Genomic DNA, 11,830 nt, shown 5'->3' on the forward strand with positions numbered 1-11,830 from the left:
AAAAACAATAACGGGGCCAGAATGAGGGGAGGTGCGTGAAAGTGGACTGAAATGTGTCTGTTGAGCAAGAAGGAATAAGAGCAGCGGTTAGGACGGACCGAGGGAACGCGAGAGGAAAGATGTGTTGGAACAGGATGTGGCCGGCTGAAAAGTTGCAAGAATCTTGGATCTTCTCCACAAACTGCTCGTCCTCTGAGGCACTCGGGGATGGAGCAAACTGCAACACAGAGGGGAAATCCACAGATTACCTTTGAGTGAACCCACGATATAAAATGTCTCTCTCTGTACGACACAAGCACCGCAATCATGACGTTATAGAATACAGTTTCAGGTCTCGTCTTCCATTTTTCATCTCCTGTTTAAGGGTAAATTAAAGGCACAATGTTAACGTGGGTAAAACTTACATAATATGAAATATATTTGAACTTCCTAAAAAAGAAAAAAGGTACAAATTGTGCTGGGACAGGATTTATCTCATTTCACGCTCTCAGTTGCATAACCTGTTTGGATATTTATCTGATCAAAGCTGTAGAATACGAGACAGAAAACTAAAGTGGAGAATTGACATGCGGATGAAGAAGTTGTCCATTTTTGATTGTTACTTAAAGCAGTATATAAAATATTAAAGCCAAAGATCCTCAGTAAAATATGGGTAGTATGACAGTTATTTGTTCAACAGGATTGTGTGTGTGTGTGTGTGTGTGTGTGTGTTCAATCAGACTTAAAGATGTTAATTAAACTGTACTTTGTATTTTGAGTGTTTTAAATGACTATTTATATGAATATTTCACATATCTGTAAAGGTTGAAGGACGAACGCAGCACATTTAACTCTTTTAATTATGTATCCAAAGCTAAAATCTATATACTTGACATGCTAAATGTAATTGAACCACAAGACTTCTGTAGAATTGTACTTCTATATTTTTGTCCAGATGAGATATTCTATGTCAATATGTACTTTTTGCCTGTTTTGTGCTTTAAAAACATACCATTCACACTCAGTACAAATGGTTGTACAGCTGCATTGTAAAACACTTTAATTAGTTTTAAACTTGGCAAAGAGGAAGGCTGTAATGTTTGGATAAAAACACATGTTCAACACTGACAACAAATTACACTTACAGTATAACCATTACATTTTTTGCAGAAAAATTCACATAGAATCCAAAATGCGATCACATGAGAAATGGGTCAAACGGAGAGAGCAGTTTCAGAGTGGATCAGATTGTTTATAGTGTTTGTTTAATTAGTAACTAATGCCAGAATGAAGGTAGACTCAATCTACATGGAACGCCATCATCGTAATGAAGAACGAGTGTCGAGCAGCGTTGCACGACGTTCCCGCTACACTAACATCTGACTACCACGCAGCCGAGAGCCCGTCACCTACCTGAAGGAACAGAAACACTGGCCGACCTTCCATTCAACGTAAACATACTTCTCATACAAAACACACTTTTATTCCTTCATCACTACGATGACTTCATCTCAACTGGAACCTCAAGACGGACAAAAGGCACGGAGCTGTTTAAGATGCTGCAGGAGCTCAAACTTAACGGAGATCTCACCATTTATACGTCAAAGAACGACTCAAAAGAAACTTGAGAATTAAAAAAAGTAAATTCACTTCAACAAAAAAATAATTCTGTCATTGAAAAATTTTATTTTCTCAACTACACTTTACTCTCGGTTATCTGTAGAGCGCACGATGTATCAGCTGCCTCACAATAGAAAGTCAAGAAAAACAAACAAAGGTAAATGGCTTGGTGCTAATACTGAAGCTGACCTGAATGAGCACACACTAAACCCCCGTCTGAAAAGAACCCACATAAAGTAGTAACAGACATGATTCAAATACATAAAAAAAAAAAAAACTTTCATGTTTCATTATTCAAAAACTAATTCTAACGAATGTGAGAAACTTTGAAGTCACTGGATATCAATTATTTTGTTTTAATACATCTTTAAGCGTTCCACTAAGACGATTTTAATAATAAAAAGGCAGAGTAAGAGGATAAAGATTCAAGCAAAGATTAAGTGAAAGAGGACGTGGAAGGAAAATACGCATGAAGCATTCTAAAAAAGAAAAGAAAATTAAAAATGTAGCTACGCATCTCTTATCTTAGTGAACTCTACATAAACTTAAGACAAATCATTAGACGCCACGCTGACAGTTGAGGTAAATACACACCAATAGTTTAAAGACATCCCATACATTACCTTAAGAGATGGTGGATGAAGACGAGCAGAAACCTGAGGCGGCTAAACGATAAACAGACAGCAGCAGCAACTTCTACCAAAAACTTAAAGAATCCTGTGGTGTTGCAAAAACTTGGCAGAGAAACAGCGTGCACCAGCACATCAGGACAGTGTTTGCTCATTGAGCTCTGAAACCTCTCTCATTTCTCCCTCTCTCCCTCCCTTGTTGTCCCTCACTCCCCGACTTGCAACCACACACACACACACACACACACACACACACGCTCAGAGACGCACAGACATATGCAGAGCTGGATGCATGCGCTCAGACGGAAGATACTGGAGAAACATTATGCAAGCGCAGACATGCGCGCTTTGGAGCTTGGTTTGATACATACAATACCAACACAAACGGCATTAATTACAATGAAGTGTGGTGAAGCTCTGACACGGCGTGGTCATGGCAGAAGTCTCGTTTAAAGCACACAAACACACTGAGGAGGTTATACCTATGAGTAGTTGTGTGCCAGTGTCAGGGTGCTGCTCTCTACACTCTGTATTACACACACACACACACACACTGTGAAGCCCCGCTGGAGTTCTCACACTCCCCTTTTCCATTCGTCTCCGTTACTCATTAAGCATTCCTCTCATCCTTCAATATTTGCTCCTTTTCCCCCATTGTTTCCCAAGTCATCACACACACACACCTGTTGTGGAGAGATTAGACTTTCGCTGCTTTGACCCCAGTTGCCCATAATTCTAGAGTCCTGGTCCACATCAGCAGAACATACTTTCATTTATTTCAGATATTCCATTTATTTTGTTGAGTAATGTCTAAAAAGGCAAACAACTGAATTCTCTGGACATATTTTAATCCGTTTACAAGCTAACAGCTGAGTGTTTAAAATGTCTTACAAAGCTAGTTTGTCTCCGCTGAGCGCTACACACTTCAAGGCCGTGGTAGTGCTGGGCAGATCCCAGGTCAGACAGCATGCAGACAGGATACTGCTGCACTTTCTGCATTTTTTCCTGCTTCAGTCAAGTTTAGACACAAGTGTTTCTGGTCCAACTGCTACAAATTGAACAGTAAAAACGTTTGTCAAAATATTTCAAGTTTTAAAAAAGGTATGTTATGCAGCATTGTCGTTTGTGAACACACCATCCAAAGTTCTCATCCCCAACTCAATGAGTGAGAGACGTGGTGAGTGAGCTAGATAATGAATGAAGAGAGGGAGCAGCGCAAGTGAAAACAAAGCAGTGAATCACAGAAATAAAACAATACTTTCTAATCGTTTCACGGCGGTTACAATCTAAAGCACGAATAAAACACGCCCACACCGTCACACGACCCAGTGGGAAGGTGCTGCATTGCCCTAATTTTGAATGAATGTAACCGAGGCGCAGGCCTCTCTGCTGTGTGTGTGTGTGTGTGTGTGTGTGGGTGTGGGTGTATTTGTGGCTCACCCTCAGTCAAACGGATACACAGACCCGTAACTATTTATACATCCATGACACAGAGAGAGAGAGATGGAGACAGTGATGTGGCCTGGCCGCTGCCTTTTGATAAAGTCCCGACCTCATCTGCATGCTGGTATTGGCGGGGGGGCTTCACACCCACGTCTTACAGGCTGACGCCCAGATGTGTCCCGAACACAGCAAAACAAGATGATATGAGGGAAATACAGCCAGAGGACTCTCTGCAGATAAACACCGCCGTAAGCGATGATTGAGAGGGTCTAAACATTGTTTTTAGGAAATTGCTTTACAGCATAACTTTGTAAAAGAAGTCCACAACTCACTGTGTGTTGCATTTTGACTTCACTTCATGTTTCGTGTGCACAGACAGGCTCAGAAGTCCAGACGGACACAAGCACAAACATGCAAACACTTTCTCACGCATACCCATGTTGCATAAACCAGATCTGCAATCACATGGCTGAGTTAGAGCATTCCTAAATTGTCATTTATGAAATGTTGAATGAGTAATTAAACCACATCTCATGCTGGAATGTGAAGGTCTCCCTAACATGAACTGTGCCTTTTATTCTAAAAACAACTCATAAAGCGTTGGGCTCTCAGCCAGCTTCAGCAGAACACCTCCCTAGTCTGGGCCGTAGACGCCAACAATGGTTGAGTAAATATAATGTGCTTATCTGAGTCCGTTTTGGAAACTCTCAGGGGCTTTCCTGAACAGTTTGACTTGTGACAGTGGCGAGTGAAAAATAGCAAGTCAAAAAAAAAAAAAAAGTGTTAATCTCTAATTCATCACTGCTCTCTATGTCACGAGCAACACCTTGAATTGTTTTCATGGTGTGCTGCATAGAGGTCGCGGTCATTTCACAAAGTGTGTGCGATCACGTTGGGTTAGACGCTCTTTCCCCGTGAAGTAGTCTCCGGGCGATGAGGACGACGGAGGGAAAATACAAGTTGTTTTCTTGTTTCTGCCACTTTAGATTTAATCCAATAAAAACGTACACAGACCACTTCTCTGTGAAACTTCATAATATTACTTTCAGTTTCAAACTAATACAAAATATGCTAGTCAGATTTCAATGCAACTATTCAAGTTGAGCAACTCCAACTTAAATATGAATTCAGTTGTGACTCATTTCTTTCTGGTGGCCAAACTACACTTTACAAAAAAACTATTTTTTTGCATTTCTGTTCTGCAAAAACCTACCAAAACAAAACATCCTTCAACTGGAGAGCTTGAGTTCAGGCGTCTTTGTCAACAAACAGCCCTGCTGAAGTTTCTTTGAGCAAGCACTAGATTCCTAAAACACAAGTTACCTTCTCGGGGAAAGTTAAACAGACCAAAACATACAACTGATTCATCTTGTGTTACGACCGGCTCGGGAGTCGCAACATATAGGAGGGACACAATCACTCGTTAGGGAGCTGCACCTAGAAGTTAAAAGACACAGAATACACACACATGCACACACACACCCAAGCACAAACATTCACAGCAGGACATAGAACCATACATAACACTCCCTTCCTTAAGATGACAGCCATAAGGGTGTCATCCAAAACCATGCCGTTTTAACAGAAGAAACCCTCTCACGCATGAGGATACCAACCTCCCAGTAAAAGTGGCATGAGTAGTACCACTCTCATCCTTAGGCAACACTGCTGCCATACACTTGGCCAAAGGAGGGTCAGCCTTCTGGGCTGCTATCAGCTGTTCCTTGCCAACAGTGACAGGACAGGTCAATTTAACTTCAGTAGACTCATTTCCAACAGAGTTAGTGGACAGCTTATCTAGAGGCAACTCAGAAGTTACAGAAGGATCAGGATCAGCCTCTAGACTGTCAACAGGTGGAGTCACTTCAGATAAATTCACTACATCTTCATACATTCTTGACTGAGCACGAGTTACAATGCAAGCAGGAAGGACTTTAGGCAACCGAGATGACAGATCAGCACTCTGGTCATTTTCAACTACGGAGCCTGTTGGTCAATCCACTACAATGGGAGCAGGAAACACCTTCCCTCCAGCCAAATCATTACCCAAAATCAGGTCTACTCCCCCTAAAGGAAGCTGGGGACGAATCGCCACCACGACAGGGCCTGTAACCAACCCAGATTGCAAATACACAACATGCAATGGGGCTTTAAGCCACCTCATCCCACATCCTTGGACTGAAGCACTGCTACCAGTGGAGGTCTTCTCAGAGAGAGGCAAAACTCCTGCCAAAAACAAGGACTGAGAGGCTCCTGTATCCCTAAGGATGCGAATTAGGATGAGCTTCTCAGAATCAGAAATTGCTATTGAACCCTCCATACGGAATGGTGCAAAGGAGTCATGCTCAGTGCGTTTTTTATTGGTCTGACAAGGACCAACTACACAGGGCAACTGCTGTGGTACTGAAACTATTAGCCCTACAGGCTTAGTACCTTCTGACTTTTATTTGAGAGCATGACAGTTTGCTATGAAATGACCAGGCTTTTTGCAACAAAAGCAAGTCCTAATGGGAACTGAAGGAGACCCATTGCTTCCAGGTCTTAAACAAAAGGTGTGAGGAGAGGCTAAGCTCTTAGTCTCGCCGGTTTTGCCACTAAAGACTGTTTTATGATTCTCGCTTGGGGTGCGTGAGGTCCTGGGTCCAAATCCCGGACGAGCCCCCATTATGTTACGACCGGCTCGGGAGTCGCAACATATAGGAGGGACACAACACCAAGTTAGGTTAAAAACAACCACAGCTGGCAGTTTAGTTACAGGACACAAGTAAACTGTAGTGTGCAAATCCCACTACAGACCAGGGTCTGGTGCCAGGCAGATGAGAGAGAGCGAGGGCGGAGCAAGGAGGCGCTTAACCACATCCTCATCCAGGTGCTCTCAATCACTCATTAGGGAGCTGCACCTAGAAGTCCATACCATACGTAACACTTGTCTTTTAGAATGGAAACAGACTTTTCATAGTCTTCAGATTGATTTCAGCAGTGATGTGCTTAAGCCTCAATAGTTTGGGAAAACAGACACACACACACAACTCAAAATACACTGTTTCTTATGCATACAGACTCGTATACGATTTTGTCTCATTCATTCACAAACAAAGAGCCAAGCAGCCTTCTCTTTCATTGACACTTGTTTTCTACTACATGCAAACACACAGAAGTGCAGACAGACAGACAGACAGACAGAAGTACAGACAGAAGTACAGACAGACAGACTTCACAAAATAAGTCCTAATTTTTAAAACCCTTGTTTTGCTCCGCAGGTTTGTCTCCTGAGCTCAACAAGTGTGGGCTCTGGGTTCCCATGCCCAATTGACATCATGCCAACTTAAGCCGTGGCTAATTAAAAAATAAACAGTGCAGGCAGACGTTCAGTGCATTAGGTTGCTAGTCCGACAGCCTCTACACTGCTGCCACATCTGCACAAACAACACTTAACTAGTCGGTGGAAGTGGTAGTACTTTGAGAGGAAACTACTCCCAGGAGAAAAGAAAAACACTTTGGGCTTTCACCTGTCCCACATTGAGGGGCAGCCTGATAAGTAGACAAGCAAACACATTTTAAGTGGCAAACTGTCAAGACATGCACAGTAAACTGCCCTGAAGGAGAGATTTACTTACATTTGCTGAGCTGTGGTTGCACGAGACATTTGGGAAATGCAAATGTGGGTATTATCAAATTATGTTGCTTCTGCCATGGCTGTGTAATATCTGTCTGTTGGCCCCGTCATGCACCCGAGACAACTCTGAAATACACCAAAAATAGCCACTCATAATCATCATCAACAACGTCATGTGGTTATCATAGCCAATAAAAAGGGGCTCACACACGTGTCATCATACAAGTAAAGCACGTTCAAGTAAAGAAAGCAGTAATACTGTCAGCCTGACACAAACGTTAGTGTTCATTACAGAACAGAGGTTTCTCTCTATTTAGTATTAAGCCAAGTGCATTTTGCTAAGGCTAAACTAATGGCTTTACAGTCATGATGTGACCCTTATTAGGGCTTAAGACACAGTATGTACTGTAAGTATTCCCCATAGAGCTAATAGGATGTCAGTTTTTACTTTCCAATAGATTTGAGAAGAAAATAAAATACAAATCAATACTAAGATTTCATTCACAAAGTGTCAGAGGCATGATCTGTGGGTGCTTGCGTTGTGTTAATTATTTTGGAATTTCTTGAAAAGCGAGTGGCTCTGTGCCCACATTTTGTGCGCTCAAGTGAACAGTGGGAGCTGACCTGTTAAAAGCTTCACATGGTCAGCTCCCATTTTCAGATTATCTGGAAGTGTTTCAAACCCTTCCAGAAAATATGAAAATAGCGTTTAAAAAGTAACAACCAACCACGACTCGAGAGTAAGAAAAGTAACACAGAAAGCTTTTTATACTCAGAACCAGACACTTATATTTACTAAACAGAGGGGAATAATCATAGAGGAATTTATAATTCCTCTTTCATTTCATACAAAAACTGATTTAGTCACATGTAAATTTAATCACTGTGTAAAACAACAAGAATTTGGATTTTAGCTTATCTGTGCATATTTGCACACACACGTTCCAGAATAATCATTAATAATATGATAAATATCCCTAATAAGCCAATCCCAAAATCTGGGAATTTGTTTCCCAAATTGGTAATAAATCGTTCTGATTTTGAAAGCCTAGAGGTTATGGAAATAACACACATGAGGATGAATAACGAAAAGAAGAAAATCTATTAAAACTCACAAAAACAAAACAGCTCTCGTCTAGTAAATCACGGCCTGTCTCACTGGTCCCCGGTTTACACACATGCACTACATTAATACATATCTTACAGAGACGGCTATCAATACATATTCATCCCCGAGGACTGATTGGAACAATGACCCCCCTGGTAATAGAATTATGGGTTGTAAACAAAGACAGACGGGCCGTGTGGTCTTACCTTGATATTTTTAGCTCGACAGCCCATGTTAACAGTGGAGCGTCTGGTCAGCCGGTGTCCAACACGTCGGCCATCAACACATTCTAAACCCAATCACACATGCCTGGGCTTACAGCAGGCCGTATTCTGCTCCACCTGGCTTAAAACACACACACACACACACACACACACACACACACACACACACACACACACACACACACACACACACACACACACACACACACACACACACACACACACACACACACACACACACACACACACACACACACGGCTTTAGGAAAAGGATTCCTGCCCCTAATCCAAGACTCCTTGATGCATATTTAAGGAGGGCCGAAGATGAATAAGAGGTGAATACTGATGCATAAATTATTTTACAAAATGTAGAAAACCAGTGTAAGTGGAATATTTACATTATGAAGTGTGTGAGAGAGAGAGAATATACGAGTGCCAGCCCGTCTGTGTCGTGGTCTAACTCCACTCGCAACCTCCTGGGCCAAAAGGCACCATGCCAGGTACAGCAGTGCAGTCGGTCCACTAAACCTTCATTGTGTGCGAGTGTGTACGTGGGGAGAGAGATTGAAGGGATATAAAAGACAGCGGCTTGGGTCGAGGCAGACGACGCAGTCACCGTCATGTTGACATTAAATTGTAATCACCGTGTCCTCTTTCTTCCTGTCTGACCCAAAACACACACAGCGTCCAGCCCCAGTGTTCTTGTGAAAAGCCAGCCTGGGAGTGAGTGTTCAACGTCATTCCAATCAGCATCAGCTGAAGTACTAGGTTAATCCTAATTGCAACACACACAAATCCAGACACAGGCACGTGTGTGTGCGCACACAAACACACAACTGAAAAAGGGAGAATAATGAGACCAGGTGTGTGATGAACAGGCCAGGACGGTTCAACTGGAGGCTAATTCCTCCCGTCAAACACCAACTATCACAAGACTCATTTTTGGACGTCATTTATACGTCTTGTAAACCAGGGTGGACGGGTTCAAAAGTTCACAATCCGGCTTAGTTCTGCGTCTCATTCTGTACCTGAAAGAAATATCAACAATAAGCCTGCACAGGACGCCTCCAAGAGAAGAAACGTGTGAGGAGGACCGTGATGTAGGCTGCCAAAGCTGTAACTGTGTCATACAATGCACAGATTTCACCTTCAGGAGCACAATGAACAATTCAATCTGACTCACATAGAGCAGTGTCTTCTTGGTCACCAATCTACTACAAATATCACTTTTCATGTACAAATATACACAAAGAACCTGTTTAGATATATTAGCACACAGCATCTGGATTCCTATGAATGCCATGACATTAGCAACAGCCATCAGGTTTAGTAATGCACATAAAGTGAGAGCAAACACAGTGACCTGTCCTGACAATACCATGACAAGAACCGGGCATTTTCTGTCGCTGCTTTCACAATAAAAGTCTCCATCGAGCTTCGCGTCGAAAGCTTTTATTGTGGAAAAAACGAGCAAGCTCGGAGAGCTCATTTCAAATTAGCAGTAAAATTAACACAGCTAATGCACTCCCGAAATATTACTGTAGGAGAGCATTGAATTATTGAAACACTGACGGGAAATTCAGAAAAGTTGTGCAAAAACAAAGCAAAATAAATGTCTTTAGTGCGGTATTTTTTTCGAGTTTGTCCGTTTGGCTAGCGCTAATCGTCATAACATTAGGTTAGGTTTAGGTTAGCTAATTTGCATAAAGTTAATCCATGAGTCAACCTGTCAAAATATGAGCCGTTTTGGTGGTAGAAAACATCACAAACAATGTGCTGAGAGAAAGTTATACGAACCTTGATTTATCTTCGGTAAAGCATTAGTCTTGCATGGTGAAGTCTTCCCTTTTCAGTAGAAAACAATATCCTGAAAATTACCTGAGAACTTGACATGTGGTCATCTGCTGTTTGTCTGACATGCTCAGTCACAAACCATTAATCAATAAACGTACACCTGTGTCTGCGCGCGCATTACTGCCAGAGTGTAGTCGGTCGGAACTAAATGCCTCAATTAGCACATTCGTTATTTGGAGTTTGGATCCTTTTTCTTAAATAGCCTACAAGTAGAAATACACCAATGTTATTCAAATAATGAATTAAATGTCTTACTTTGAAATATAAAAAAGTAGTCCGTAAAGTAATCATTTAATGTGACTATTTCATTATTGGATTGTTATTCCGCATGCTTTTAACACATAACCAGCGTGTTAATGTGGTGGTTAGTGAAGGTGGAGATGGTGTAATTAGAAGTGTAGTGGAGTAAATGCACTTTCATTACAGTTAATTGCATTACACCACTATCTGACAGCTAAAGGGCAAAACAAGACACAAATAAATGTTAGACGTATGAAGACTCGTAACAGATTGTCTCTCCTGCAAATCTTTTTGCAGACTAAGAGTCACAAGGAATTACTCAACCCTGATACACGAACATATTCAGGATAGATTAGCTCTCCATATGTCTTTGTAATATGTTGTACCTGCTGTTTATTTAGCACCACTGGCGTGCGCGCGCGCGCACACACGCACACACACACACACACACACAGCTTTTATCAAACATTTAAAAAAACATTTGTTTAGGAAAACATTTGACTGTGCAGTTTATTCATGGCAACTGATTACTCTGTGTGATAACTTCAATTACACAAAGGTGAAATATCATTAAAAAGTATCTCCCACTTCCTCTTGAACATATTACGAAACCCGGGATCTGCCAGCTAAGATTTACAGTCCTCTAAATCAAACCGATAAAAAAAAAAAGAAAATACCATTCCTCTGAGGGAGGACTTCTATGAAATAAATTGTAGGGAATGCTATTAATTAACCCTTAAATCTCAGAACACCATCTGTCCAGCTTCTGTAGAGTACATTTTTCTAAACTGCTTCACTATAATTCACAAAATCTCTGGCTTTGTCTTTGAATCCACTGAGAAGTGTGGCTGCAACATGTCGGATGTGGGAACACCGGGAGAAAGTAGAAGGGGATATAAAACACACGAGGCAAGCTGCAGATAAACTGGAATGCCAGAACAGGACAGAGAAGTTGAGAAACTAAGATGAAAAATTGCAGGTTGATGGGTAGGAGTATGTAGGAGTTATTACGGTAGGCTGTATCACATGTTTTTAGGATTACTCTAATGCCAATATGTCTCCGTACACAGTGCAATCTGACAGGAAAGATGCGTCATTGTAATTGCAATAAAATAAG

The sequence above is a fragment of the Anarhichas minor genome, unplaced genomic scaffold (assembly GCF_050575085.1).
Source record: "Anarhichas minor isolate MPS153535 unplaced genomic scaffold, ASM5057508v1 ptg000026l, whole genome shotgun sequence".
Taxonomy (NCBI): Eukaryota; Metazoa; Chordata; class Actinopteri; order Perciformes; family Anarhichadidae; genus Anarhichas; species Anarhichas minor.